The 25,878-nt window shown below is 47.6% G+C and overlaps 1 protein-coding gene and 1 long non-coding RNA gene across 4 annotated transcripts in view; one reads left to right on the plus strand and one right to left on the minus strand.

The window, feature by feature from the left end:
• GABBR1 (gamma-aminobutyric acid type B receptor subunit 1) overlaps nt 1-25,878 on the plus strand; it is a 291,334-nt gene that overhangs the window by 224,999 nt on the left and 40,457 nt on the right. The window lies entirely within an intron of this gene.
• LOC149438102 (uncharacterized) lies at nt 322-25,145 on the minus strand. The gene is made up of 3 exons (XR_016307956.1): nt 25,001-25,145; nt 18,326-18,379; nt 322-543 (listed from the first exon to the last, which is right to left on the minus strand). It is a non-coding gene; the product is annotated as an uncharacterized LOC149438102 (long non-coding RNA).

Consider the following 25,878-nt stretch of genomic DNA (forward strand, 5'->3'; position numbering starts at 1 on the left):
AAAGAATGTTTCTTACATTGGTGGTCATTGAGTAGAATGATCCTTATATTGGTGATTATTGAGTAGAATGCTCCTTACATGGGTGGTCATTGAGTAGAATGCTCCTTACATTGGTGGTCATTGAGTGGAATGCTCCTAACATTGGTGGTCAGTGAGAAGAATGCTCCTTACATGGGTGGTCAGTGAGTAGAATGCTCCATACATTGGTGGTCATTGTAAAGAATGCTCCTTACATTGGTGGTCAGTGGGAAGAATTCCCCTTAGAGTAGTAATCAGAATGGAAAACTTAAGAGAAAACGAAAAAGAGACTATAGACACCACTACGTGAGAGGTCAGCTAACCACAGCTCAAGGAACCCCCAGGAACCTCTGGAGGAACCCCGGTTGAGGATGGCTGGTTTATTCCATCCCAGATCGAAGTACATACAACTACTGAATGGTGGTTATGACGGTAGGTAGGCTGGAGAAGAGGGATCATCATTCTGTCTCTATGCAAACCGTCGGCATTGTTGGCCATGCTGCTCAGTCTTCGGAAGTTCCGGACCTGAAAGGGTGCAGAGAAGGGCGAGTAAATTAATAAGGGACATGGAGGACCTCAGCAACGAGGAAAGATTAATTAAATGGAATCCATTCACCCCTGAGAAGAAGTGATTAAAGGGGGAATTGATTTCCTCACATAAATATTTAAATATTCCATATAGAAAATTCATTGGAAAGCTTTTTCTTTTAGGATCGGCATAAACAAGAAAAGGGGCCCTTTGTGCTTGGAAAAAAAAAAAAGATATGTAGGGCCCACGTTTGAGTAGAACCAGTACTTACTGGCAACCTGCAGAGACCTGCGGCACATCTGTGCATCATGTGCTGAATTTAGTAGAATGGCAGGGCATTCTTGCAGCAGTGACAGTGGTTGTAAACCCTTCCATATACCCAGTGAAGTGACTGGCCTCAGGTGATACACAGAGAGGAAACATATCCTCCTACATGAGTTGTACCTGTTTATCTGCAGTATCTCTTATCTACGTCCAGAATCTATACAGCTTGTCTGACTGGCGAAAAAAAGGAGGTGGACAGCTGAAGTAGAAAAATGCAGAGCTCAGTGAGGAGATCTCTGATAGCTGAATGGAGGGAAGAGACACGCCCCCCTTCACACAGCACACTGGAACAGAGCTGAGACTGTCAATCGCAGGCTGTGTGCTTGAGCTCCCTCCCTTGTCACCTTTTTTCTCTTGGTGTCAGGAAAATGTGTCAGAAGTGACTCATGCTGATAGCAGAGAAAGGAGGCAGCAGACAGAAATGACACTTAGTACTCTGGATACACAGAGAGGAAACACATCCTCGTACATGAGTTGTACCTTTTTATCTGCAGTATTCTCTTATCTACATCTGTTCAAAGCCCAGAATCTATACAGCTTGTCTGACTGTCAGCTGTCTGACAACTGAAGTAGCACACTGCAGAGCTCAGTGAGGAGATCTCTGATAGCTGAATGGAGGGAAGAGACACACCCCCCTTCACACAGCACACTGGAACAGAGCTGAGACTGTCAATCGCAGGCTGTGTGCTGGAGCTCCCTCCCTTGTCACCTTTTTTCTCTTGGTGTCTGGAAAATGTGTCAGAAGGGACTCATGCTGATAGCAGAGGAAGGAGGCAGCAGACAGAAATGACACTTAGTACTCTGGATACACAGAGAGGAAACACATCCTCGTACATGAGTTGTACCTTTTTATCTGAAGTTTCTCTTATCTACATCTGTTCAAAGCCCAGAATCTATACAGCTTGTCTGACTGTCAGAAAAAAAGGAGGTGGACAGCTGAAGTAGCACACTGCAGAGCTCAGTGAGGAGAGCTCGGATAGCTGATTGGAGGGCAGAGACATGCCCCCTTCACACAGCACCCTGGAACAGGACTGAGACTGTCAATCGCAGGCTGCGTGCTGGAGCTCCTTCCCCGTCACCTTTTTTCTGTTGGTGTCAGGAAAACGTGTCAGAAGTGACTCATGCTGATAGCAGAGGAAGGAGGCAGCAGACAGAAATGACACTTCGTACTCTGGATTGAGGCAAGTACACACTATAGAGGGATATGCTTTGTTCATGTTTCATGTCTGAGGTTTACAGCCACTCTAAGTGGAGCTATTATGACATATCTTTTATATTTATACAGTATGTTTAAAATAATTGCAATAATAAATCCACAAGCAGGCCCGAGCACTACAAACTCATCTGCAGACCCAATGGAGATTGTACAATCGGATTGAAACGTGTGTGGTGAGTTTTAGAGTTAATAAAGGAGAAACTTAAACGATCCACTCAATTGGTATCAAATCCTGCAGCTCCTACATTACATAGTTTATGGTAGATCTGAAGGAGATTGTACAATCAGATTGTATAGTGTATGGTCAGCCTAAGAAGGATCATTAGCTTAGCTGCACTTTCCCATAGACTTCTATTATGTCCTGTGGTTTCAGAAAATGCACCAAAAGCCGTGGGACAAAATAGAGGTCTATGGGAAAACGCAGCTAACCTACATAAAAAACCGTGGGGACGCTGTGCCGCGGGCAAAGCCCAGTCAATCCGTGTGAAGACGGCCCTAAGATGCTGACTCGTTTAAGAGTCTCCACACACCTTACAATCTGACCATACAATCTTTGCTTACTCAAATTTAGATCTGCCAAACCTATGTAGTCTGAGGACCTAACCGAACTATCCAATCAGTGTGTATGCAACCAGACAGGCCCTTGTGCTTCATAGTTGTTGATCTAAATGGAGTCCGAATGCCGCTTCCTAAAAGCTTCGGAGGGGTGGGGAAGTTGGGTTGCATACCCTGCCCTCTGTCCATAGTGCACCCCTGAACCCTGCATTCTGTACGTTGCACACTCCTGAACCCTGCACTCTCTATGTAGCGCATCCCTAAACCCTACACTCTGTACGTAGCGCATCTCTAAACCCTGCACTCTGTACGTAGCGCACCTATAAACCCTGCACTCTGTACGTAGCGCACCTATAAACCCTGCACTCTGTACGTAGCGCACCTCTAAACCCTGCACTCTGTACGTAGCGCACCTCTAAACCCTGCACTCTGTACGTAGCACACCTATAAACCCTGCACTCTGTACGTAGCACACCTATAAACCCTGCACTCTGTACGTAGCGCACCTATAAACCCTGCACTCTGTACGTAGCGCACCTATAAACCTTGCACTCTGTACGTAGCGCACCTATAAACCCTGCACTCTGTACGTAGCGCACCTATAAACCCTGCACTCTGTACGTAGCACACCTATAAACCCTGCACTCTGTACGTAGCGCACCTATAAACCCTGCACTCTGTACGTAGCGCACCTATAAACCCTACACTCTGTACGTAGCACACCTATAAACCCTGCACTCTGTACGTAGCACACCTATAAACCCTGCACTCTGTACGTAGCACACCTATAAACCCTGCACTCTCTATGTAGCGCATCCCTAAACCCTGCACTCTGTACGTAGCGCACCTATAAACCCTGAACTCTGTACGTAGCGCACCTATAAACCCTGCACTCTGTACGTAGCACATCTCTAAACCCTGAACTCTGTACGTAGCACACCTCTAAACCCTGCACTCTGTACGTAGCACACCTCTAAACCCTGCACTCTGTAGGTAGCGCACCTCTAAACCCTGCACTCTGTACGTAGCACACCTATAAACCCTGCACTCTGTACGTAGCACATCTCTAAACCCTGAACTCTGTACGTAGCACACCTCTAAACCCTGCACTCTGTACGTAGCACACCTCTAAACCCTGCACTCTGTAGGTAGCGCACCTATAAACCCTGCACTCTGTACGTAGCACACCTCTAAACCCTGCACTCTGTACGTAGCACACCTATAAACCCTGTACTGTTCGTTGTGCACCTTTAAACCCTGCAATTTGTTTGTGGTGCACCTATAAACCCTGCAATCTGTTCATAACGTACCCCTAAACCCTGCACTCTGTACGTATCGGACCTCTAAACCCTGCACTCTGTACATTGCGCACCTCTAAACCCTGTACTCTGTTCGTAGCGCACCTCTAAACCCTGCAGTCTGTACACAGCACACCTCTGAACCCTGCACTATGTATGTAGCACACCCCTGAATTTTGCACTCTGTACATAGCACACTCCTATACCCTACACTTAGTAGGTAGCGCACCTGTCAGGAATGGACTTGCCAATAGTGGTGGGACTCACCTGCCTTGTGGGCTGCAGTACCAGGGCTGGCCAGCGGGTGCTCTCAACAACCAGAGGTTCACTTCGGCCATTAGCCATCACCTGGGGCTGATTGCAGGTGTATTTAAGGGATGGCCAGACCTGCAGTCTGTGCCTTGGTGTGTGTTTTTCCATGGGCCCCTGTACCTTGTAACCTGCATTCCTGTTCCTGCCTGACTTGTTGCCGACCCTGCCTGATCCTGACCTCTGCTGACTTCTCCTGTTTGATCCCTGGCTTGTGACCCTGACCATTCTCTCCGCCTGCTCCTCCTGTACCTACCTGCCCGATAGTTATCGACCCGGCCTGCCTGACTACGTTGTGCTCTATATGTGTATGTACCTGTGTATCTATACCAGTTTAGGTTTGGGTTTGTTTCACCTTGTTGTATGTATTTGTGTTAGCTTGGGGTTTGGTGCACTGCGTTTATGTTTGGACTGTTAGTCTTAATAAATTGTCTTATTTATACCATATCTGAGGCCTGCGTTTCCCTGTGTCAGTCCACACACTTCTGGTCACACCCGCATCCCTGACAGCACCCCTAAACCCTGCACTCTGTACGTAGCACACCCCTAAACCCTGCACTCTGTACGTAGCACACCTCTAAACCCTGCACTCTGTACGTAGCACACCTCTGAACCCTGCACTCTGTACGTAGCACACCCCTAAACCCTGCACTCTGTACGTAGCACACCCCTAAACCCTACACTCTGTACGTAGCACACCTCTGAACCCTGCACTCTGTACGTAGCACACCCCTAAACCCTGCACTCTGTACGTAGCACACCCCTAAACCCTACACTCTGTACGTAGCACACCTCTAAACCCTGCACTCTGTACGTAGCACACCTCTAAACCCTGTACTCTGTACATAGCACATCTCTAAACCCTGCACTCTGTACGTAGCACACCTCTAAACCCTGCACTCTGTACATAGCACACCTCTAAACCCTGCACTCTGTACGTAGCACACCCCTAAACCCTGCACTCTGTACATAGCACACCCCTAAACCCTGCACTCTGTACGTAGCACACCCCTAAACCCTACACTATGTATGTAGCACACCCCTAAACCCTGCACTCTGTACGTAGCACATCTCTAAACCCTGCACTCTGTACGTAGCACATCTCTAAACCCTGCACTCTGTATGTAGCACACCCCTAAACCCTGCGCTCTGTACGTAGCACACCCCTGAACCCTGCGCTCTGTACGTAGCACACCCCTGAACCCTGCGCTCTCTACGTAGCACACCTCTGAACCCTGCGCTCTCTACGTAGCACACCTCTGAACCCTGCACTCTGTACATAGCACACCCCTAAACCCTGCACTATGTATGTAGCACACCCTGTACTTTGTATGTAGCACACCCAGTGTGCGTAGTGCACCCCAGATACAACCTGCCCTTTGAGGGAAACCATACTGCTGATGTGGCCCTCGGTGAAACTGAGTTTAAGGCCCCTGATCTGAATTAATTAGAAGGGGAAAAAACGCACATTTGTAAAACGCTAGTCGTGAATGAATCCTAATGGTGGCCGTACATGCTTTGATAAATGATCAATTCCTTTTCCAATCGATCCCTTCCAATAGGAATAATCGACCTGTAGTTGTCAACCCATTCTATTGATATGCCATACAAGAGGAAAAAGGTATACTCAGTTTGATCGAATCCCACCTAAAATTAGTTTATATCAAGGAAGTTATGTCTATTGAACTTTTTTCTAAGCAGATTTGATCAATTGAATCGCAGATCAAGTGGCTAAAAAAAATCAAAGCGTGCATGTCCACCATAAAGGAGATTGTACAATCAGATTGAATAGTGTATGGCCATCATAAAGGAGATTGTACAATCAGATTGTACAGTGTACTGCCATCATAAAGAAAATTGTACAATCAGATTGTATAGTGTATGGCCACCGTAAAGGAGGTTGTACAAAGAAGGATCTTTATGTCGTGTAAAACAAGCCATTCTACGAGTGATGAAACAGAAAAGTTTCTCGGAAACCCATCTGAGAGTTTTTAAAAATTCAGAAGAAGTTAATAATTAACGTTTATCTGAGACTTTGATCCGTGCCCAGCCAGCTGCCAGGGGATCGGCAGCAGTAGGCCTGCAGACCATCGGTGGTCTGGGGACCCAGAGATACGCCAGCTTCCGCCAGCCCTGTGCACACAGGAGCCTGTTAGCAGCCTCGGCTGTGAAGATTCGGGAAGGCGTCTTTCCTCCGGGGAATCGCCAGATGAGGATATCAGGAGGAATCAGAGATGGGGGGAGGGGCGGTGGGCATCGAGAATATTTTTTGCATCGTGTCTCCGTGGCAACAGACGGCAGCGCAATTTAGAATCTTCACACTTGCACCTGTCGCCCTCCCCCCCCCCCATCTTCATTGCACATCAGGCTGTAGAGTCATTAAGATCACACTTCATCAGGAGCGAAGATTGGGAATGACGCCGCGCAGACTTATTATAGCAGAGGAGTGTGAGGAGATGAGCTCTGACAAATAGCAGCTGCTCGCCGGGCGCTCGGGCTGGTACTCCGCCGTCACAGGCGACTCTCGTGTCTGTCCCCTCCGGTCACAGCGCACATCCAGAGGGCCTCGCCGCGGCTCCATCTGCTGCTATCCCTGTCCAATTCCTGCTGGCTCTCTCCTCAGCTGCCAGGAGATCTGGTGCCCTGGCCGTGGTGGGGGTCCGGCTCGGTGCACTGTGATACGGAACTGGCCATGGCGGGGGGCCCGGCTCGGTGCACTGTGATACGGAACTGGCCATGGCGGGGGGCCCGGCTTGGTGCACTGTGATACGGAACTGGCCATGGCGGGGGGCCCGGCTCGGTGCACTGTGATACGGAACTGGCCATGGCGGGGGACCCGGCTCGGTGCACTGTGATACAGAACTGGCCATGGCGGGGGACCCGGCTCAGTGCACTGTGATACAGAACTGGCCATGGTGGGGGGCCTGGCTTGGTGAACTGTGATACGGAACTGGCCATGGCGGGGGGCCTGGCTTGGTGAACTGTGATACGGAACTGGCCATGGCGGGGGGCCCTGCTCTGTGCACTGTGATACAGAATTGGCCATGGAGGGAGGGGCCTGCTCCGTGCACTGTTATACAGGACTGGCCATGGTGAAGGGACCTGGCTGTGGCACTGTGATACAGAACTGGCCATGGCGGGGGACCCGGCTCGGTGCACTGTGATACAGAACTGGCCATGGCAGTGGAGCTCAGCTCGGTGCACTGTGATATGGAACTGGCCATGGTGGGGGGCCTGGCTTGGTGCACTGCGATATGGATATGGCCATGGTGGGGGGCCCGGCTCAGTGCACTGTAATACAAAACTGGCCATAGCAATGGGACCCGGCTCGGCTCGATGCACTGTGATACAGAGCTGGCCTTGGCGGGGGGGCCTGGCTTGGTGCACTGTGATACAGAGCTGGCCTTGGCGGGGGGGCCTGGCACGGTGCACTGTGATGCGGAACTGACCATGGTGGGGGGCCCTGCTCAGTGCACTGTGATACGGAATTGGCCATGGCGGGGGGGGCCCTACTCAGTGCACTGTGATACAGGACTGGCCATGGTGAGGGGACCCGGCTGTGGGACCGTGATAAGGGACTGGTCAAGGCAGGGGAGCTCAGCTTGGTGTACTGCGATACAGAACTGGCCATGGAGGGGGGGGGGGGGCCTGCTTGGTGCACTGTGATTTATAAACAATGTTACTTTGTAAGCCAGTTCACACCAGGGGCGGACTGACCATTTGGAAACTCGGGCACTGCCCAAGGGCCCTGGGTCAGTAGGGGGCCCCATGAGATGCCCCTGGTACCTTTTTCATAGGCTTTTTTGAGTTTGGGCAAGGACACAGGGGCCCCATGATCCCCTATTGCCCGGGGGCCCCATGAGTTGTCAGTCCGCCCCTGGTTCACACATATGGGAATTGGATGCATTTTGAACCACTTCCAGTTTGCACAACATGACAAAGAACATTGCTTTCTATTGTGCCTGTTCATATATGTCGTCTTGAGCGCAAATTCAGTGCCAATTTATAGAGTCCTGTCAGTATTCTGAGCAGTGCGGTCCGGTTTAGGTGCAAACTCAGGCTCATTGACTTCTATGGGAACGCTTCTGAATTGCACATGTCATCAGTTGTGTACAAGATAAAATCCTGACATGAACCCGATGTACACCTGACCTGATCCTGATCTAAATCTGACTTGAAACTTTGAACAACTACTTTGTCAATTAGCTTTGAAAGCAAAGCTTCATTTCGCACCGCACATGTCTGAATCCACATTGCATCTCCTTGTCTGAACAATGTTTATAAATAATGTTACTTTGTATCTCTCTATCTCTTAACCCCTTGCCCTCCAGAGGATCCCCCCCCCCCCCCCCTTCCTGACCAGGCCGGATTTTTGTGTTACAGCACTGTGTCAATTTAACTGAAAATTACGCAGTCATGCAACGCTTCACCCAGCTAAAATTGATGTCCGTTTTTTCCCACAAATAGAGCTTTCTTTCGGTGGTATTTGATCACCTGTGTGGTTTTTATTTTTTGCGCTATAAACAGGGGCGGACTGACCATTTGGAAACTCGGGCACTGCCCAAGGGCCCGGGGTCAGTAGGGGGCCCCATGAGATGCCCCTGGTACTTTTTTCATAGGCTTTTTTGAGTTTGGGTAAGGACACAGGGGCCCCATGATCCCCTATTGCCCGGGGGCCCCATGAGTTGTCAGTCCGCCCCTTGCCAAAAAAAAAAAGACTGACAATTTTGAGAGAAAAAAAAACTATATTTTTGACTTTTTGTTATGAAACATGTCCAGTAAAAATTTTTTAAAAAATCGAATTTCTTCATAAATTTAGGCCAAAATGTATTCTGCTCCATATCTTTACTAAAAAAAAACCCAATACGTGTAAATTAATTGGTTTACATGAAAGTTATAGCGTTTACACATGACTGCATAGATAGTGGGTTTTTTAAAATATATATTTTATTTTTACTACACCCTGTTCCAAATTATTATGCAAATGATATTTTTCTCCTTTACCTAAATAATTGATGTAAATAACAGTCAGCATAATTCTCCTGTTACAACTATTAAGAGTACAATTCACATTTTATTGCACAAACCTCCTAATGATAACAGGATTTTTGTTCCAAATTATTCCACACAGGAAGTTTCAAAACACTTTATAGGTTGTAAAGAACTGAAAATTGTCATTTGTTGTGTTTGCAGCATATTTACTGAAATCAAAAGCTATTTCAATCAAACGTTTAACAACATTTTAACTTTGTAAACATTTGAAGCGGTCACGTTACATTGTAACATAGGACCCCTTATTTGATAGCAGCTTCGCAAGTCTTGCATCCATTGAACTTGTGAGTTTTTGGACAGTTTCTGCTTGAATTTGTTTGCAAGATGTCAGAATAGCCTCCCAGAGCTGCTGTTTGGATGTAAACTGCCTCCCACCCTCATAGATCTTTTGCTTGAGGATGCTCCAAAGGTTCTCAATAGGATTGAGGTCCGGGGAGGATGGAGGCCACACCATGACTTTCTCTCCTTTTATCCCCATAGCAGCCATTGATGCAGAGGTATTCTTTGCAGCAGGAGATGGTGCATTGTCATGCATGAAGATGATTTTATTACGGAAAGCATAGTTCTTCCTTCTGTACCAGGGAAGAAAGTGGTCAGTCATAAACTCCACATACTTTGCAGAGGTCATCTTTACACCTTCGGGGACCGTAAAAGGGGCAAACCAGCTCTGTTCCCATGATTCCGGCCCAAAACATGACTCCACCACCGCCTTGCTGATGTTGCAACCTTGTTGGAACAGGGTGGCCGTCCACCAACCATCCACTACTCTATCCATCTGGACCATCCAGGGTTGCACGGTACTCATCAGTGAACAGGACTGTTTGAAAATTAGTCTTCATGTATTTTTCTGCCCAATGCAGCCGTTTCTGCTTGTGAGCATTGGTTAGTGGTGGCCGAATAGAAGGTTTATGCACAGTTGCTAGACTCTGGAGGACTCTGGAGGACTCTACACCTTGATCCTCACTGAGGATGTCAGTGACACCAAGTCAGTTCCCCCCAGTGTCAGAATGCCTGCTGCAGTCCCGCTATAAGTTGCTGATCGCCGCCATTACTACACCCTGTTCCAAATGATTATGCAAATTCTATTTAAGTGTCACAAAGATTAAATATTTTGTTTTTCAGTGTAACTCATTGTGTGTCAGGGCTCTTTTGATCACTGAAAACAATCTCAGACACCTGTGATAATTAGATTGGCCGGTGAGCCCAATTTAGGGAAAAACTACTAAAGGAGGGAGTTCCACAATATTAAGCAGAGCACCATTTTCAAGCAATATGGGGAAGAAAAAGGACCTCTCTGCTGCCGAAAAGAGTGAAATAGTTCAATGCCTTGGACGAGGTATGAAAACATTCGATATTTCACGAAAACTTAAGCGTGATCATCGCACTATTAGGAGATTTGTGGCTGATTCAGAGCACAGACAGGTTGGTGCAGATAAAGGCACATTGAGGGAGATTTCTGCCAGATCCATGCATCGGATCAAGAGAACAGCTGCTGAAATACCATTACATAGCATCAAACAGATATTTGAAGCTGCTGGTGCCTCTGGAGTCCCACGGACATCAAGGTGTAGAGTCCTCCAGAGTCCTGCAACTGTGCATAAACCTTCTATTCGGCCACCACTAACCAATGCTCACAAGCAGAAACGGCTGCATTGGGCAGAAAAATACATGAAGACTAATTTTCAAACAGTCCTATTCACTGATGAGTGCCGTGCAACCCTCGATGGTCCAGATGGATGGAGTAGTGGGTGGTTGGTGGACGTCAACCCTTTTCCAACAAGGCTGTGACGTCAGCAAGGCGGTGGTGGAGTCATGTTTTGGGCCGGAATCATGGGATCAGAGCGGAATGGCCCCTTTAGAGCCCCCGAAGGTGTAAAGATGACCTCTGCAAAGTATGTGGAGTTTATGACTGACCACTTTCTTCCCTGGTACACAAAGAAGAACTATGCTTTCCGTAATAAAATCATCTTCATGCATGACAATGCACCATCTCATCCTGCAAAGAATACCTCTGCATCAATGGCTGCTATGGGGATAAAAGGAGAGAAAGTCATGGCGTGGCCTCCATCCTCCCCGGACCTCAATCCTATTGAGAACCTTTGGAGCATCCTCAAGCAAAAGATCTATGAGGGTGGGAGGCAGTTTACATCCAAACAGTAGCTCTGGGAGGCTATTCTGACATCTTGCAAACAAATTCAAGCAGAAACTGTCCAAAAACTCACAAGTTCAATGGATGCAAGACTTGCGAAGCTGCTATCAAATAAGGGCTCCTATGTTACAATGTAACGTGACCGCTTCAAATGTTTACAAAGTTAAAATGTTGTTAAAATTTTGATTGAAATAGCTTTTGATTTCAGTAAATATGCTGCAAACACAACAAATGACAATTTTCAGTTCTTTACAACCTATTAAGTGTTTTGAAACTTCCTGTGCGGAATAATTTGAAACAACATTGTAAATGTTTTATGTTTAACAAAAATCCTGTTATCATTAGGAGGTTTGTGCAATAAAATGTGAATTGTACTCTTAATAGTTGTAACATGAGAATTATGCTGACTGTTATTTACATCAATTATTTAGGTAAATGAGAAAAATATCATTTGCATAATAATTTGAAACACGGTGTATATTACTTTTTTGTTTTTGGGTTTAGATACGCTTAAACAGTATCCTTCTGCATTAAATAATTTTGCCCATCTAATGTACTAATGTATGCTGTATTCCCAAAATTATTGGTCGGCCTGCCTTTCCACGCACATGAACTTTAATGGCCCCCCAGTCTTAGTCCGTAGGGTTCAATATTGAGTTGGCCCCGCCCTTTGCAGCTATAACAGCTTCAACTCTTCTGGGAAGGCCGTCCACAAGGTTTAGGAGGGTGTCTATGGGAAGGTTGGACCATTCTTCCAGAAGCACATTTGTCAGGTCAGGCACTGATGTCGGGGGAGGAGGCCTGGCTCGCATTCTCCGCTCTAATTCATCCCAAAGGTGTTCTATGGGGTTGAGGTCAGGACTCTGTGCAGGCCAGTCAAGTTCCTCCACCCCAAACTGGCTCCTCCATGTCTTTATGGACCTTGCTTTGTGCACTGGTGGGCAGTCATGTTGGAACAGGAAGGGGCCATCCCCAAACTGTTCCCACAAAGTTGGGAGCATGAAATTGTCAAAAATGTCTTGGTATGCTGACGCCTTAAGAGTTCTCTTCAATGGAACTAGGAGGCCAAGCCTAACCCCTGAAAAACAACCTCACACCATAATCCCCCCTCCACCAAATTTTACACTTGGCACAATGCAGTCAGGCAAGTACCGTTCTCCTGGCAACCACCAAACCCAGACACATCCATTGGTTTGCCAGACAGAAAAGCGTGATTGCCCACTTCAGAGAACACGTCTCCATTGCTCTAGAGTCCAGTGGCGGCATGCTTTACACCATGGCATCCGATGCTTTGCATTGCACTTGGTGATGTAAGCCTTGGATCAGTGGTGTATTTTGGTTTTGTGCTGCCCTAGGCAAGACTAAAATCAGGCACCCCCCCGTCTAAATTTGCCCCAGCCCTGCCTGTTTAAGATCCACCCCTTCATCTGCAAACTCCACCCCTTCCTCTTTAGGTTCCACCTCTTCCTATTAGAGCTCCGCCCACTAGCACCAATGATGGGGCGCTATTCCTCTCACTGACACCAATGATGGGGCACTATTCCTTCCACTGACACCAATGATGGGGCACTATTCCTCCCACTGATACCAATGATGGGGCACTATTCCTCCCACTGACACCAATGATGGGGCACTATTCCTCCCACTGACACCAATGATGGGACACTATTCCTCCCACTGACAGCAATGATGGGGCACTATTCCTCCCACTGACACCAATGATGGGGCACTATTCCTCCCAGTGATACCAATGATGAGGCACTATTCCTCCCACTGATACCAATGATGGGACACTATTCCTCCCACTGACAGCAATGATGGGACACTATTCCTCCCACTGACAGCAATGATGGGGCACTATTCCTCCCACTGATACCAATGATGGGGCACTATTCCTCCCACTGACACCAATGACGGGGCACTATTCATCCAACTGACACCAATGACGAGGTACTATTCCTCCCCCACTGACACCAACGATGGGATACTATTACTTCCACACTGATACCAATGATGGAGCACTATTCCTCCCACTTACACCAACGATGGTGCCCCATCATTAGTGTCAGTGGGGGAGGAATAGTACCTCGTCATTGGTGTCAGTTGGATGAATAGTGCCCCGTCATTGGTGTCAGTATGGGAGGAATAGTGCCCCATCGTTGGTGTCAGTGGGAGGAATAGTGCCCCATCATTGGCGTCAGTGGAAGGAATAGTGCCCCATCATTGGTGTCAGTGGGAGGTATAGTGCCCCATTGGTGTCAGTGGGAGGAATAGTGACCTATTGGTGTCGGTGGGAGGAATAGTGCCCCATCATTGGTGTTGGTGGCAGGAATAGTGCCCCATCATTAGTATCTGTTCGAGGAATAGTGCCTCATCATTGGTGTTGGTGGCAGGAATAGTGCCCCTTCATTGGTGTCAGTGGGAGGAATAGCTCCCCTTCATTGGTGTCAGTGGGAGGAAAAGTGCCCCCTCATTGGTGTCAGTGGGAGGAAAAGTGCCCCATCATTAGTATCACTGACACCAAGGATACTTACTTCACTGTACTGACCCCTGCTCCAGTCCGGGATTCCTCCCTCTCCCATCCACAGCCAGCACACCTGGCAGCAGTAGTATAATCTGCTCTGCTCAGATCCCAGGCACACAGACACTTACCCATCAGCTGTCTTCTTTCTCCAGCCGCTCTCCTCCTCTTCACCGGCTCCGACTCGTCCCTCACTCGATGTTTGATCTTCGCACTGCCGCTCGGCTCCTCCTTTCCAAGCTCCACCTCCTCCCCGGTGATTGGCCCCTTCCTGAGCTACAGATCTAGCGGCCAATCACTGGTGAGGAGGTTGAGCTTGCAGAGGGAGGGGCAGGCTGCTATAGGCTGCCCAGTGATCCCAGGGTGTGGCCACATGAGAGTGGCAGCATGTCATCTCACCCACATCGCGATCCAGATCCAGGGAGATGAAGACACTGGACCGGACCCCCTCTCCACCCCTCCTACAACAGTGCCTCTTGGATCGGATCGAAGCGGGACATGGAGACAGGTAAGACACAGCAGCCCCTGCCCCTTTCCCATGGAAATGTCTCTTCCGCGGAAAAGGGGGGGAGACAGCGCTGCCACCGCGCCGCCCCCCCCCCCCCCCCTGAAAAGTGCCGCCCTAGAGAAATGCCTTGTTTGCCTCACGGCAAATACTCCTCTGGCTTGGATGCAGCTGCTCGGCCATGGAAACCCATTCCATGAAGCTCTCTACACACTGTTGTTGTGCTAATCTGAAGGCCACACCAAGTTTGGAGGTCTTTAGCTATTGACTCTGCAGACAGTTGGTGACTTCTGCGCACTGTGCGCTTCAGCATGCGCTGACCCCGCCCTGTCATGTGACGTGGCCTACCACTTAGTGGCTGAGTTGCTGTTGTTCCCAGTTGCTTCCACTTTGTTATAATCCCACTAACAGTTGAGCGTGGAATATTTAGTAGCCAGGAAATGTCACGGATGGACTTATTGCACAGGTGACTACCTATCATGGGACCACGCTTGGAGTCACTGAGCTCCTGAGAGCGACCCATTCTTTCACCAATGTTTGTAGAAGCAGTCTGCATGCCTAGGGGCTTGATATTATACACCTGTGTCCATGGAGGGGATTGGAACACCTGAATCACATGATTTGGAGGGCTGGCCCAATACTTTTGGCAAGATAGTGTATTTCTCTCAGTATGGGTTTCCACCTATGAATGGAACATAGTGCTCTGTGCTGTCCATGGTGCTGATGGCAATGGACGAGCTCATTGGACTCAACTCACAGAGCTTTAAAGCCGAACTCCAGGCTTCAATTCACTAAGCTATGTGGCTGCTCTCAGTGCTGTATAACTACGAAGTGTGACCATTGAATTCTCAGAATGGACCGTAAAAAAACAAATGTTTACTTACCTATACACTAGCAGCTTTTGTGTCCAAGTAGTCCCCTTGGGACGCGACATGCTTTTCTAGACAACTGTGCCACTGCCGGAAACATTCCTGGAATTCATTTTCCAGAACGCTGTGCCAGGATTTCATGAACACATCATGTGCTGGAACATTGCCATGGAGGAGAATCCACTTGTCAGGCCAGAGTTCCAGTCTCTTCCTCCGAACAGATTCCCGTAACCTTTTCATTTTTCACATTGCATCCGTCCCTTACGTTCTTGGCTGCTCACTTTTTGCATCATTGTGGACATCTTCTCGCCCCTCCTTAAACCGCCTATGCCATTTAGAAACACTTGATTTCTTCTTGGAATGTTCTCCATAAGCCTGGTTGTGACAGAGCTAAAGTTTCTATCGTACTTTTGCCAATTTTCAATCGAAATTTGATGTTAATCCGTTGCTACAGATTCCTGTCCAGGGACGGAATGACAACTCATGGGGCCCCCGGGCAATAAGAGATAATGGGGCCCCATGTGTCTCCGCCTACACTCAAGCTCAAGCTAAAGCCACAGCCACACCACACCTACATATTGCAGCTCAGCTGCATAGAAAGGGCATTAAAAATAATTAAAAAAATAATAAAACAACTTCATGGGGTCCTCCCTCCATTAATACCAAGCCCTTTGGGATTTGAGGGGAACCCCCATGCCAAAATGTTTTAAAAAATGGTGTGGGGTCCCCCACAAGATATCCACACCAGACCCTTATCTGAGCATGCAACCCAGCAGGTCAGGAAAGGGGGGGGGGGTGGCGAGCGAACACCCACCTCCTGAATCATACCAGACCACATGCCCTCAACATGGGGGGTGCTTTGGGGAGGCCACCCCCAAAGCATCTTGTCCCCATGTTGATAGGGACAAGGGCCTCTTCCCCACAACCCTGGCCTGTGGTTGTGGGGGTCTGCAGGTGAGGGGCTTATCGGAATCTGAAAGCCCCCTTTAGAAAGGATAAGTATGGGGTACATGGTACCGCTACCCATTCACAAAAAAACAAAAGTGTAGTGTGAAAAAAGACAGACAGTCCTTGACAAGTCCTTTATTAAAGGAAGAAAAATAAAAGAATGCCCCCCGAAGTAGAACCAACGTCAATCACGATGCCCGCCGCCGCTACCCAAAAAAAGAAAAAAAGGCTCCGCTGTCGACGCTGGCTTCCGGCCATCTGCCTGCTCTGCTGGCTTGACAGTTCGTAAATATGTAAGGGGTGGGGCCACCCAGTGACATCACGCATGTGGCCCCACCTCCTTATGACATCATTGACCCAGCATGCCCCAGATGATGATGCCATATTTGTGTGTTTCCCGCAGCTGCACCACCCGCACAGATGTAAACCAGGGGTAAGTGTATATTGATTGGTGAAAACGTCTAAAAACTACGCGATACTGGAGTTTTTTTTATGCTAGTAATGGCGGTGAGCAGAGACTTATAGTGGGACTGTAATAGTCTGGCGGGCAATCTGACACTAACTGATGTTGGGTAGGAGCTGACTGACACTGACATCACCAGTGACAAATGATACAGTGATCAGTGCTAATACTATACACTGTCACTGTACTAGTGAAACTGGCTGGGAAGGGGTTAGCATCTTGCGTGGGTCAAACAATTGTTAATGTGTGTAGTATGTGCTGCTTTTTCCCAAAAAAATCTCTGTTCCCTTTCTCTGATTTCTTCCCTCTGTACAGAGCCCTGTGTTGATTATCAGCACAGAGCTCTGGGCTGTGATTGGATACAGCTGATCAGCAGGTCCCAGCCATGAACCACTGGCTGGGACCTGCTGACAAAGTCCCACTGTGCCTAATCACAGCAGGAGTCGGTGGGCGGGAGATCTGAAGGAGGCTGAGAGAAATACAAGGGACTTCTTGAATGAAAGTATAACTAAAGGCAAAACTTTTCTTCTTCTTTTTTTTTAGTTTTGGACAGAGCAGAGATGGATCAGGACCCCTGTCTGGTTTTTATCTCTGTTTCCAAATTTGGGAGTTTCACCCTATTTGTCCTGTTTAGCATTATCATTGAAAGCAAAAGAAATTCCCAAATTTTAGGTTGTCCCCAGAAAGGTAATAGAGAAGAAATCTTCCAATAAGGAGTTCTGGCAACCTGGGAGGATTCCCATCATTTGTAGGGATTTCCTCTCATTTCCTGTTTTGGCTATGGGAAAGGAAGTGAAGGGAAATCTCCCTAATGGGACCCCGATGGCAGAAATAAAACTGACAGGGGTCCCAACCCTCCATTACTCCATCCAAATGAAAACAAGTTTTAGTTCTACTTTAAGAATAAATGCTTGAATGGATTTTTTTTTAGTGCCACTTTAACACCTTCCCGCCCAGCCTAAAGCAGATTGACGGCCGGCCGGGACACTCGCCCTTGTGACTGTGCGTCATATGACGTCCTGTCAAAACAAGCCGCTCACGCAGTCGCGGGGACGCGCAGCTGCGTGATCTGTCACCGGTTGTGTCCACGGGACACAGCCAATGACATATCGCTACACCGGCCCGTTGCCAGTGTCATGTGACCACTGCGTCCAATCACAGCAGATCCCATGTCAATTGATAACAGTGGATGGCTTCCTGTCATGCCATCCATTGTATACAAATATATTGTTAGCTGTGACTGGTCAAGGCAGTCACATGATACAGCCAGGGCCAATCACAGCAGATCCCATGTCAATTGTATACAATGGATGGCTTCCTGCCATGCCATCCATTGTATACAATGTATACAATTATATTGTTAGCTGTGACTGGTCAAGGCACTCACATGATACAGCCAGGGCCAATCACAGCCCATCTGTATCATGTGCTCAGCTTTGCCCAATCACAGCTAATCACAACAAAAGACTGAATGAATCCGTTTCATTCAGTAACAATGATTGCAAATATCAATGAAATACATCGGTATTAGTAATCATAATGTGTTAAAAAAAAATCCTGATCACTTACCCAGAGTAGTTCAATGTTACTATGGTGACATTGTATTGCTTTGGTCACAGTGTGCTGAAAAATAAAATAGTAAAAAAAAGAAAAAAATTAATAAAAAAAATAATAGAAACATTTGAAGAAAAAAATACAAATTAAATTATTATTATTATTTTCAGCAAAGAAATGTAGCAGAATACATTTTGACCTAAATTTATGAAGAAATTTTATTTATTTGCAAAATTGTATAACAGAAACGAAGAAAAGTGCACTTTTTTTCAAAAGTTTCAGGTGTCTTTTGTTTTATTTAGAAAAAAATAAAAAATTCAGTGGTGATTAAATACCACCAAAAGAAAGTTCTATTTGTGTGAAAAAATTTATAAAAATGTCATATGGGTACAGTGTTGCATGACCGCGCAATTATCATTCACAGTGCGACAGCGCTGAAAGCTGAAAATTGGCCTGGGCAGGAAGGGGGTATAAGTGCCCTGTAGGCAGGAAGGGGGTATAAGTGCCCTGTAGGCAGGAAGGGGGTATAAGTGCCCTGTAGGCAGGAAGGGGGTAGAAGTGTCCTGTAGGCAGGAAGGGGGTAGAAGTGTCCTGTAGGCAGGAAGGGGGTATAAGTGCCCTGTAGGCAGGAAGGGGGTAGAAGTGTCCTGTAGGCAGGAAGGGGGTAGAAGTGTCCTGTAGGCAGGAAGGGGGTAGAAGTGTCCTGTAGGCAGGAAGGGGGTAGAAGTGCCCTGTAGGCAGGAAGGGGGTAGAAGGGCTCAGTAGGCAGGAAGGGGGTATAAGTGCCCTGTAGGCAGGAAGGGGGTAGAAGTGTCCTGTAGGCAGGAAGGGGGTAGAAGTGTCCTGTAGGCAGGAAGGGGGTATAAGTGCCCGGTAGGCAGGAAGGGGGTAGAAGTGTCCTGTAGGCAGGAAGGGGGTAGAAGTGTCCTGTAGGCAGGAAGGGGGTAGAAGTGTCCTGTAGGCAGGAAGGGGGTAGAAGTGTCCTGTAGGCAGGAAGGGGGTAGAAGTGCCCTGTAGGCAGGAAGGGGGTAGAAGGGCTCAGTAGGCAGGAAGGGGGTATAAGTGTCCTGTAGGCAGGAAGGGGGTAGAAGTGTCCTGTAGGCAGGAAGGGGGTAGAAGTGTCCTGTAGGCAGGAAGGGGGTAGAAGTGTCCTGTAGGCAGGAAGGGGGTAGAAGTGCCCTGTAGGCAGGAAGGGGGTAGAAGGGCTCAGTAGGCAGGAAGGGGGTAGAAGTGCCCTGTAGGCAGTAAGGGGGTATAAGTGCCCTGTAGGCAGGTGGTTAACAAACTCTCTCCCCCTCCGACCTCCGCAGATAAACCTCTCAGACTGTTCCTGTGAAGAATTTTCTTTTCCATGGACATGCTTCATTCTCTGGTCAGAAAGTGCAGGGGGTGGACCAGGGCTGGACTGACCATTTGGAGACTTGGGCACTGCCCGAGAGCCCGGGGTCAGTAGGGGGTCCCATGAGATGCCCCTGGTACCTTTTTCATAGGCTTTTTTGAGTGTGGGCAAGGACACAGGGGCCCCATGATCCCCTATTGCCCGGGGGCCCCATTAGTTGTCAGTCCCCCCCTGGTATGGACTTGGCCCACCTTCTGCTCTCCTATGGCTGGGGAGGAATCTGAAGATACTTCGGTCTGATATTTGGGATCTGAATGTATCTGACTCCTGAATGAGGCCGACATTTCGCACATCTTTCCGGATGTTTCCGGAATAATTGCTGAGCTGTTATTCTCTACATTTTCTGTACTTTGGCACTTTTCGTTGATGGTTAATAATGATGGTGACTGTATTCTGTATAATGAGGGAGACCCAGAAACCCACTTTTTTTGGACGTACATCACAGCCGTCATGTAAACTGCTTATCTGCCATTTTTCTAAGTATTTTTGTTGCTGTTTCATTACTCTGCTCAACCTGTTCATTTTAAGTGGTTGTAAACGCTTCTGTAAACCCAATGAATAGTGATGACCAAACACCCCCCCCCCCCCCGTTCGGTTCGCGGTCGAAAATCTGAACCAACAGAATGTTCGACCAGGAACTTCGAACATGAGCGATATACTGAGCGGTATCTTACCGCATCTGAGTGTGCCGATACTGATCAGGTACTAAAATCCAGCATGAGTTCTATTCTGAAGTCTTGCGGCATTCTAGTAGTGAAACATTCATTCATGTTTCAGTTGTCAGTGGGGTTCCTGGCTGACAGCTGAATGTAAAAAGAATTGCCCGAATATTAAAAACTAAAAAAAAAAAATGAGGTCCCCCCTCCCATCCATATGGATTTTGAGGGGAATCCCCACACCAAAATTTAAAAAAAAATGGCGTGGGGTCCCCCCAAGATCCATACCAGACCGTTATCCGAGCATGCAGCCCAGCAGGTCAGGTCCTGAACCATACCAGGCCACATGCCCTCAACATGGGGGGGGTGCTTTGGGGGGGCCCAGCATGCCCCAGTTGATGACGCCATATTTGTGTGTTTCCCGCAGCGGCACCACCCACACAAATGTAAGCCAGGGGTAAATGTATATTGATTGGTTTGTGTGAAAACATCTACAAACTTTTTTTAAAAGTGGCTTAAGAGTTCACCCCGCAAAATCCATATCAGACCCTTATCCGAACATGCAGCCTGGCAGGTCAGGAAAACCATACCTCCTGAACCATACCAGGCCACATGGGGGGGGGGGGGTGATTTGGGGCAGGGCACCTTGTTGATGAGAGAAGGGCCTCTTCCCCACAACCGTGGCCAGTGGTTGTGGGGTCTGAGGGCGTGGAGCTTATTGGAATCTGGAAGCCCCCTTTAACAAGGGGGCCCCCAGATCCCGTCCCCTCCATGTGAATGAGTATGGGGTACATGGTACCACTATCCGGTCACAAAAAAAGAGTGTAATGTAAAAAGAGACAGGAGACAGTCTTTGACAAGTCCTTTATTAACAATAAAAATTTAAAAAATGTCCCCCGAAGAATATCCAACGTCAGTCACGATGCCCACCGCTCCCACCACCGACCTGAAAAAAGAAAATCCGCTCCGCCCTTGACATTGGCTCCTGCCGTCAGACAGCTGCGCTCCCGATGACAGTTCTTAAATACTATCATGACATCACAAGGGGTGGGCTTCACCAGGCCCCTTGTGACGTCATCACGTGCTGTGATTGGTCAGGTGCAGGTCAGGTGCAGTGCTTTGACCAATCACAATGCACTGTCATGGCGCAGTGCATTGTGGGGCAGGTGGTCGAACAGCCCGACGAACTCCTGTACCATGTGTGTGTTCACCGAACACACGAACGGCCCATGTTTGAGTCGAACTTAGGTTTGACTCAAACATGTAGCCCTTTCCTACCAGTGAAGCGACTGGCCTCAGGTGATATACAGAGATGAAAAAAAAATCCTCCCACAGAAGTTGTACCTGTGTATCTGCAGTATTTTTTTCTCTACATCCATTCAAAGTGCTGAATATATGAAGCTTGTCTAAGCTTTCAGAAAAAAGGGGGGGGGGAGCTGAAGTTACACACTGCAGAGCTCAGTGAGGAGAGCTCTGCGAGCTGATTGGAGGAAAGTGATACACACACCCCTTTACACAGTACATAGGAACAAATACAGACGTGTGAACTATGGTGATTGCCCCCCTATACAAACCCAGGTAGGTGATGCTTCTTTACAGTCGTATCTCGCTCCCGGCCTAATAATTAGACAGTGAAGGTCATAGATAAAAATCAAGTCTGTCTGCTCCCTCCTGTAGGCTTGTTTCCTGTGATAGACTGACAGTCCCTTTTGCAGTCAGCGCCCCACTGTGCAGTGAAATTGTATTTAAAATACTAACTGCAGTTAAAAACACATTGCACATTCAACAATTGTGTTAGGTTTAGACATGTGGCAAGTTTGCCGTGCCTCTGAAAAGTGTTCTGCATCGGGATCACTTTTCAGAGAGATGTAGATATGTCACCTCCTCACCTGTTTTAATCCCATAAATGCCACACTACCGCTCTGCAACCACACACATTACGCATGTTTTCAGGGCAGCATGGCCCTATTCACTTGAATGGGTAATGTTTGGCAGCTGGGGGCGGTATTTTTGCATGTGAACACCCCTGTCTTTGGAGCTTAAGGGAACAGTAGGGGGCAGTAATATGTAAAAATATGTTTTTACTGCCCCTTCCAGCCTCAAATCTGACCGTCCCTGGCCCCGACCCTTTCATTTATTGGATTTCAGTTGGTCTATCCATTAAATACATGGGCCTCTACTATGGGGGCTCTTAAAATTGTAGAGTTAGGAACTACAGAATGCTGGGGTGCCGTGACGGGGCTCTGCAGCTTAGGTATGTATTGTCAAACGTGTGCTAACTAAACCCGTTTTTTACACGTGCTGCTAGACAGGTTCATTCAGTGTGTTTGCAGGCTGGCTGGCAAGTTGAGCCGGAATTTTTCTCTTTCATTGTTTGACATGTGTGGCCCTTCCATGTGCTCCTTGCTGTGAAGGCCAGTCATAGATTGGGGCAGCGGCCATTTCTTGTATACAATCAAGCCCCTAGGCATGCAGAATGCTTCTACAAACATTGGTGAAAGAATGCGTCGCTCTCAGGAGCTCAGTGACTCCAAGCGTGGTCCCGTGATAGGTTGTCACCTGGGCAATAAGTCCATCCGTGACATTTCCTGGCTACTAAATATTCCACGCTCAACTGTTCAGTGGCTAAATGGTTAGCACTTCTGCCTGGCAGTACTCGGGCCGTTGGTTCGAATCCCAGCCACGGCACCACCTGCCTGGAGTTTGCATGTCCTGCCTGTGCTTGCGTGGGTTTCCTCCGGGTACTCCGGTTTCCTCCCACACTCCAAAAGACATGCTGGTAGGTGAATTGGCTCCTGTCTAAATTGTCCCTAGTATGTGTATGTATGAATGTGGCTTAGGGACCTTAGATTGTACGCCCCTTGAGGGTTAGGGACTGATGTGAATGTACAATATATATGTAAAGTGCTGCGTAAATTGACGGCGCTGTACAAGTACCTGTAATAAATAAATAACTATATAACAAAGTGAAAGTAACTGGGAACAACAGCAACTCAGCCACCAAGTGGTAGGCCACGTCACATGACAGAGCGGGGTCAGCGCATGCTGAAGCGCACAGTGCGCAGAAGTCACCAACTGTCTGCAGAGTCAATAGCTAAAGACCTCCAAACTTGGTGTGGCTTTCAGATTAGCACAACAACAGTGCATAGAGAGCTTCATGGAATGGGTTTCCATGGCCGAGCAGCTGCATCCAAGCCTTCCATCACCAAGTGCAATGCAAAGCGTCGGATGCCGTGGCGTAAAGCACGCCGCCACTGGACTCTAGAGGTGTGGAGACGTGTTCTCTGAAGTGTCCAATCACGCTTCCCTGTCTGGCAATCCGATGGACGTGTCTGGGTTTGGCAGTTGCCAGAACAGTACTTGCCTGACTGCATTGTGCCAAATGTAAAATTTGGTGGAAGGGGGATAATGGTGTGGGGGTGTTTTTCAGGTTTTGGGCTTGGCCCCCTAGTTCCAGTGAAGAAAATTTTGCACATGGCAGCACACAGTGCTGTTCACACTGAAGCGTTAGCGTCATGTCGTGTTGTGTCGTGGCAAAACTGACGCCTCTTGTCGAATCAGGAGGAGTTGAAGCCTCCCATTCAAGTCTATGGTACCGCTCCTCAAACGCCTGGCAGGCGTTTGCAACGCGGTTGCGAGGCATTTGCGGAGCGTTAATACCATTTAACTTCATTATAGGCGTTTGTAGTGCGGTTATAACTCTTGGCAAACGTTTATCAACCGCCTCAAAACCACGCATAGGGCATTTGGGGAACGTTAAAAATGCCTCCCAAACGCCTGTCTAAGGGCTCGTTCACACTTGACTGTTCTTCCAACTCTTGCCAAACGCCCCTACAGTATAGCGTTTGACAAGCGTTGGTTTTTAACGCTCCGCAAACGCCGCGTGCGCGGTTTAGCGGCGGTTGCTAGGCGTTTGTCAAGCATTAAAAACGCCCCACAAATGCCTATAATGAAGTTTGAATGGTGCTAACGCTCCACAAACACCCCGCAACCGCTGGCATTTGCGGAGCAGCACCATAGACTTTAATAGGAGGCTTCAACTCCTCCTGACTCGACCAGAGGCATCCATTTTGGCGCGACGCTAACGCTCCCGTTTGAACAGCACCATGTGCTGCAATGTGCAGAATTTTCCCTGGCATTTGGGAAACGGTAAAAACGCTTCCCAAACGCCTGTCTGCCGCTTGCTAACAAGGCCAGTGTGAACGTAGCCTAACGCCTGTCAAATGCTATAGGGGCGTGTGGCAAGAGTTAGAAATAAAGTGTAAACACTTCCTTTTTTTTTTTTTTTTTTACTTTTACAATTTTTCAAAAAATATGCATTTTATTCTATAATTTGTCCCTTTTAAAGCGATGTTTCTGGTACAAAATTTTTGTAAATTGAAAAATGTATTTTAATCAAGTTGTCACATCTTCTTGTTATGAACCACTGAAAGGTGTAACAAATTAAACAAATTAAAATGGAGAAAAATAGAAATGGAAAAAAAAAAATCAGTAGAAAAATAATATCTAAGTAGAAAAGGGGAGAAAGGAGTTAATTGGGGTTAATCAGGGTTAATGAGGCGTTCAATAGAAATACATTAAATAGGAATTTGAATTCATTTTCATGACACGGATTTACAGTAAGGATAGTTTCACCTTGTCAGAGGACTTTTCTTTGGTATCACTTTAGTTTTCCATCATAGCTCCGATTATCTCGTATGACTTCCATTTCATGCGAGCTTCATGTCTTCAGACATCTGTAACAAACATACCGCCTGGTGTAATCATCTGTCATGGAACGCCGAAGCCTCTCGTACCGGAATGAATGGAACAGTCACATGGAGGACAATTCAGACCTGTAATTGTGATTCCGAACACAGCGCAACCACGGCCGGCGTTCCCTAGGCGTGCCAAGCTGGTATTCGCTGGATGTAAATACTGGAGCAAGACGGAAAACAGGAATCGCTTTCAGTTTAGAAATGGATGCTTTACATTATTTTATATATATCTAATATACCGTATCATTGTATATAATATATGTAACAAAATACAAAGGGAGCATCATTGATTGCTGCACCTAAGAATCCCGCAACTGCAGGCATCCCGGCTCTTTTCAATTACTGACCTGCACTACGGAGTGTAACTGGAGATACGTGGGTTCAGGTCAACGTGTAGAACATATGAGATGCTAAAGAGGCGTAATCATTTATCATGTGCGTGGAAAATTCTAGCTTGGAAGAAAGAAAAAAAAAACAGGGATTCTTAGTTCACATATATTGCAATACATGTTCAAGCTGGCCAGCTTCATGAAAATGATCCCCTCCTGGCCAGCTTTATCAAAATGATCGCCTCCTGGCCAGCTTCATGAAAATAATCCCCTCCTGGCCAGCTTCATGAAAATAATCCCCTCCTGGCCAGCTTCATGAAAATGATCCCCTCCTGACCAGCTTCATCAAAATGATCGCCTCCCGGCCAGCTTCATCAAAATGATCCCCTCCTGGCCAGATTCATCAAAATGATTGCCTCCTGGCCAG

The sequence above is a fragment of the Staurois parvus genome, unplaced genomic scaffold (genome assembly GCF_062004578.1).
Source record: "Staurois parvus isolate SC_StPar_1 unplaced genomic scaffold, SC_StPar_1.0 ptg001220l, whole genome shotgun sequence".
Taxonomy (NCBI): domain Eukaryota; kingdom Metazoa; phylum Chordata; class Amphibia; order Anura; family Ranidae; genus Staurois; species Staurois parvus.